Here is a 6,000-nt window from a genome sequence, read left to right as displayed (position 1 = left end):
TGGCACTCCATATCTGCTGCTCTACTTACTCAGCTCCCCATTAGTGGTCTGGGAAAAGCAGTGGAAGAGAGCCCAGTGTTTGGGCACCTGACAACCACATGGAATACCTGCAAGAAGTTCCTGCCTTCTGGCTTCAGCCTGGCCATCCTTGGCTGTTGCAGCCACCTGGGAGTGAACTAGTGAAGGGAAGATGTCTCTATGTCTGTCTGTCTCTACTGCTCTGTAACTCTAATTTTCTGCTTGTTGTATCTGTTGAGCATTCTAGGCTTGTTGTTTAAAGTAATAGTTCCCAATTGCAAGTTACAACATAATCTGTAGCATTCTATAAAAATGCTGACTCCTATGCCCCACCCCTAGACACTCCAGGCCTTGAAAGTGGAGGGTGTGAGTAGGGGGGTGCATTCTAAGAATCTGTGTCTTTATTTTTTTTTTTTTAAGCTTTCCTAGTGCTTCTGACATACAGCTTAGATTATGAAACTATTGAATGGTGTTGCTTAGTGCTATTGAAATTGGTTTCATTTAAACATTTGTGCCACCACTTGCCAACTCAAGAATATAGCCACCTTTCCTCTAATTATTCTCAACATTCCAACTTCTGCAGAAGGGGCCAGTGGGCCCAGCCTCCATGCTCATGTTCCATGTTGACCCTTCCACCTCTTCCAGAGCTGACTGAACCAGAAAGTCCAGCATTGTGCTAGACTGTGGAAGACAACTGATTACGAGGGGACAATGGGAAGTCTCGCCAGTGTGAAAGCCAAAGCCAGCTGCTGCCCTGTCCTGGAACTCCCTAATCCTCCAGTTTAGATAACAGATGGGAGTTCCCACATCCTCAAGTTTAGATAACACATCAAAGAGAGGTGCCAGTTAGAAAAACATTGTTTACCAGTAAACTCCCTCATGCTGTTAACATGTAAGTTATTTCCTGCCTCTAACCCTCCTTCCTTTTGCCTATGTGAACCTCAGTCTTTAAAAGTGCTTTGCTGTTAATAAACCTTGATTGTTGACCATCAGTCAGTATGATTATCAGCTCCATGCACAAAGTCCCTTACTGCTGGACAGCAAACACTAGGCCAGCAAGATTTTGACTCTTGGGAATTTGGAAGTAAGACTAAAACTAGATGTCAGTCAGGAGCAAATCCCAACAGGAAGAAATGTTCAGGGTTGGGGCGGCTTTTCCATCAAATGTTCACAAATAGAAAAATCCTTTTCTAAGATATTAGAAAAACTCTTATATTAGAAAAATCTAAGACATCAGAAAAATCCTTTGCTAAGATATTAGAAAAGGAAGCAGATGAGCAGATTGTGAACAAGAGATTTGAAGATGGAGGGTAGTCAGTGTCCACCACTCTCCAGTTCCTTCTCCCTCCCATCTCCCTTTGAGACCCAATTTTGCCTCCTGCCTTTGGAGACTGTCACTCCTTCCAGTCAATTCCCTTGTCTACATGAGCTTCTGTTAAACAACGTGCAACTAAGGTAAACCTAACTAAAGACAGCATCTACAGAAGTAGTTGTTGGCTGTTTTCGCCACAAACCCAAGATGCCAGACACAGCAAGCAAGGCACAGGAGAGGTCCTTTATTTCAGCAGGGAGAAAGCAGAGACAGGGACAGACTAAACAGCAGAGTAAGACAGAGAAAAAAGGGAAGAGGTATCTTATAGCCTCGAGGTAGGTATGCGGAATGCAAGGTCAGGGGTTGGCAGCTGCGGCTGTAGATGGACACCAGGGATAAATGCCTCAAGGGATTGGTGCAACAGTGTCATCAGGTATGGGCATCATAAAGTGCAGGGATTGACGGAGAGCATGGTTTAAACCTAAAGGTCAAGAAGCTTACTTGGGGCCTGGCGGCGTGGCCTAGCGGCTAAAGTCCTCACCTTGAACGCCCCAGGATCCCATATGGGCGCCGGTTCTAATTCTGGCAGCTCCACTGCCCATCCAGCTCCCAGCCTGTGGCCTGGGAAAGCAGTCGAGGACGGCCCAAAGATGTGGGACACTGCACCCGTGTGGGAGACCCGGAAGAGGTTCCTGGTTCCCGGCTTCGGATCGGCGCAGCACCAGCCGTTGCGGCTCACTTGGGGAGTGAATCATTGGACGGAAGATCTTCCTCTCTGTCTCTCCTCCTCTCTCTATATATCTGACTTTGTAATAAAAATAAATAAATCTTTAAAAAAAAAAAAAAAAGAAGCTTACTTAGGCAAGTGGGCTAGGGGGCCAAGACCTAGGAGATTTACGGTAGTGCTGGGTAAGCAGCTTTTCAAGGTAGTTAGTGCTGGGTCCAGTCTTCAGGCCACTGTTCCAGTGACTCCTTGCATTAGTCCTCAACTGTGCATGTGTAAGACTAATTCTAAATGTTCCATTTACCATGTGACTTTCTGTTCATTTCGTCTTGCTCCCACTTGCTGAGACAGAGTTTAAGTCTCTCCAGTGAAAAAACAATCCCATTTGTTTATCACGACTGAATTACTTCCGTGTTGTTCCCCTTTCAGGTGGTCAGTGTGTCTGCTATCTTTCTGATTTGCTCCCAGCCCCGCTGCTGCAACCTTTTTTCCCAACCAGCATTTCTCACTCTTGCCTTTCCATTAGGATAGCCAAAACTCCAGTTCCTACCTTTCTTTTTTTTTTTTTTTTTTTTTTTTTAAAGATTTTATTCATTTTATTACAGCCAGATATACACAGAGGAGGAGAGACAGAGAGGAAGATCTTCCATCCGATGTTTCACTCCCCAAGTGAGCTGCAACGGGCCGATGCGCGCCGATCCGAAGCTGGGAACCTGGAACCTCTTCCGGGTCTCCCACGCGGGTGCAGGGTCCCAATGCATTGGGCCGTCCTCGACTGCTTTCCCAGGCCACAAGCAGGGAGCTGGATGGGAAGTGGAGCTGCCGGGATTAGAACCGGCGCCCATATGGGATCCCGGGGCTTTCAAGGTGAGGACTTTAGCCGCTAGGCCACGCCGCCGGGCCCAGTTCCTACCTTTCTTGACTGACATGACAACGATCACACCATTCCAGAACATTAGAAGTCACAGTTCTCTGTCTGCAGATAACATTTAAAACCTTCCACACACCACAGAAACCCTCTGACAAGGCGGAATCCCGGCCAGATGCCTGCCCTGCTGTGTGGCACCTGCAGTGTCTGAGGCCTCTGCAAATCCAAATCCCTCCTCTTCACAGGATGCTGCTTTCAATATTCAAGACACATCTCAAATGACAACTGGCCTTTTGAATTTTTTTTCCTTTTTTTTTTAAAGATTTAACTTTTATTGCAAAGTCACATATACAGAGAGGAGGAGAGACCGATGATTCACCCCCTAAGCAGCCGCAACCACCCGAGCTGACCCAAAGCCAGGAGCCTCTTCCAGATCTCCCACGTGGGTGCAGGATCCTAAGGCTTTGGGCCGTCCTTGACTGCTTTCCCAGGCCACAAGCAAGGAGCTGGATGGAAAGCAGGACTGCCAGGATTAGAACTGGCTCCCATATGGGATCCTGGTGCCGTCAAGGCAAGGACTTCAGCCACTAGGCCACCATGCCTTGGCCCCTCCCCCCCTTTTTATTGGAAAGGCCAATTTACAAAGAGAAGGAGAGACAGAGAGAAAGATCATCCATCTGCTGGTTCACTGCCCAAATGGCCAAATGGCTGGAGCTCAGCTGATCTGAAGCCAGCAGCCAGGAACCTTCTCCAGGTCTCCCACAGAGGTGCAGGTTACTAAGGCCTTGGGCTATCCCCTGCCACAATCAGGGAGCTGGATGGGAAATGGAGCAGCCAGGACACAGACTACCGCCCATATGGGATCCCAGCATGTGCAAGATAAGGATTTTAGCCATTGAGCCATCGTGCTGGGCTGGACAACTGGCCTTTTTAAAGCCACTGTGTCATCTCCGAGCAACCCCTCCTCTAGCATGTATCCCACTCTGTTGTACTTGCTCATATACCCATAATAGCATGAGCCCAGCCAGGGAGAGGATGATGGCTTCCTTCACACCCAGCTGTCAGCCACAGCATGTGCCAGAGCAGAACATCACAGACTGAGTGACTTACAGAAATTTATTTCTCACAGTTTTGGAAGCCAGGAAGTCAAAGATGGAGGCCTGGGCATCTGGTGATGACTTTCCTCCTTCATCCCCACCTTGGTAGAATGCAGAGAACAAGCCGGGTGTCCTCCAGAGAAAGGCCAATTGGCAGGCACAAGTCCTCTTCCAGCAGCATGAATCCGGACGCTGTTGCCTGGAGGAGTCAGTTTCCAGTACATGAGTTTGGGGCGATGCATTCGGACTAGTGCAGGAGCCAATGGCTAATGAGTGGGGGGCGTGAATACACAGGCTGGAGAGCGTCCTCAGGGACACAGAAGGACAACTCTTGTCCCCTGCGTCCAAATCCAGTACTGCCTATGCCCATCCCCCGCCTGCTGCGCAGCCCTACAAGTTCATGCAGAGTTCTCTGGGCTTTCATGAACTAGATGAAAGGCTAGATCTGCATTCAGCTTTGGAATAATTCCAACTGTCACGAAATACATTTTAGAAGGCAACGTCCTCACTGTCGCCTGGGCTGAAGAAGCTCAGGACTAGGATTGGGGGGATGGGGGAAGATTCCAAATGACTACGGGGAAAACCATCTAGCCAGTTGGCAGGGAGGAGGGGTGTTGTGGACCGGTCCAACACGCTGACTTTGGAGGTCTGCCCGGGGGGAGTCAGGCTCCTTTCCTGCCTCCCCGGAAAGCTCGAGCTCCGCGGGGGAGGGCCGGCTCCTAGACACCCTCCAAGACCCCAGGCCCCCCTGTGCCGACGCGGATGCTCTCCGGCGCCTCCAGCCCCGCCTCCCCGAGTCCTGAGGGCGGGACCCGCCACGTGGAGGCGCGGCGCGGATTCTGGGAAGGCGCCTACGCCGTTGGCGCAGCGCTGCCCCAGACCGGCCCCTCGCCCCCACGTCAACAACGGAGGCTTGGCGGCCCGGATTTACTCTGTCGTGGCTGACGCAACGCCTTCGTGCGGGACGTAGACGGAAGAGAGAGGCGAGTGAGCTGGCGCCAGAACCAGCCCGGCTTGGACAGAGGGTCGGGCTGCTGGGCCGGGGGCGGCGGCTGCGAGGCAGGTACGCGGCGAGCAGCCGGGAGGGAGGGCGAGGCGCCGGTGTTGGCGTCTCCGTGAAGGCTGACGAGCGCCCGGCTGCCTTCCACAGAGGGGCTGAGGGGGCGCGGGCAGAGGCCCTCGGTGGGCGTGGGTGCTGGCCTCCAGGGCCGTGAGGCAGCGCCCAGGCGCGCTGCCGTGCGGTCTGCGGAGACCTGTGAGTCCCGACCTCGCTGGCGGCCCCTGGGGACATCCTGGAGAGCGACTGGGCCTCCTCAGACTCCGCAGGCTGCTCCTCGGCCTGGAAGCAGCCTGCAGCCTGCGCACCTGCCCTCGCGGTGGAGGTGGTACCTGTGCACGCCGCTTTGTAACCGGCCGCTGGGCGGTTGTTGGGCATCGACTCATCCTCCTGAAAGCCAGACTTCTTCGTAGCTGGGGACTTGGCTGTGACCACCTTTTGCAGTGTGGTATATGGCATGTGATAGAAGGTTCCTTTCTGTGCATCGTGGGCATCTACAGTGCCCACCTCCAGCACAGCTCCTCCTCCTGCTCAGGTCAGTCAGTGCCCCTTGGGCTCCCAGGTAGTGAGGACGAGCCTTCCCAGAGCTCTAGATTGATGAGCCCATGTGCTGAGCGTGTTCCTGGGGGTTTTCTGGGACTGAGCAAAGTTCAGCCGTCTGGCTAACTCAAGAAGATAAGAACCTTCTGCTCAGAAGGGGTGGGGAGGCCCCTGTCCAGTCCAAACAGGGCAACTTGCTGCAGCTGATGATACTCCGTCTAGACACGCGTGCACACACACACACACACACACACACACACACCCTTTGCTCCTGGGGATCGGCCACCCTGTGTTTGAGGGTAATAAACTGGCGGGGCCCACCGTCTGGTGCCCTGGGACAGTGGTGTGCACCTCTGGAGCTCTCATGGCCAAGAGGGACGGAAG

At 52.5% G+C, this 6,000-nt stretch overlaps 1 protein-coding gene across 2 annotated transcripts in view; it reads left to right on the top strand.

Annotated features, from left to right (window-relative positions):
• The first annotated feature begins 4,850 nt into the window (after positions 1 to 4,850).
• ALDH18A1 (aldehyde dehydrogenase 18 family member A1) overlaps positions 4,851 to 6,000 on the top strand; it is a 43,883-nt gene continuing 42,733 nt past the window's right edge. For both annotated transcript variants that reach the window (XM_058671311.1, XM_058671309.1), the window contains exon 1: positions 4,851 to 5,082. The gene's annotated coding sequence lies outside the window, so the exon portion shown is untranslated. The remainder of the gene's footprint in view (positions 5,083 to 6,000) is intronic.

Source organism: Ochotona princeps, chromosome 13 (genome assembly GCF_030435755.1).
Source record: "Ochotona princeps isolate mOchPri1 chromosome 13, mOchPri1.hap1, whole genome shotgun sequence".
Lineage (NCBI taxonomy): Eukaryota > Metazoa > Chordata > Mammalia > Lagomorpha > Ochotonidae > Ochotona > Ochotona princeps.
This window is presented reverse-complemented; position numbering and strand designations above follow the sequence as displayed.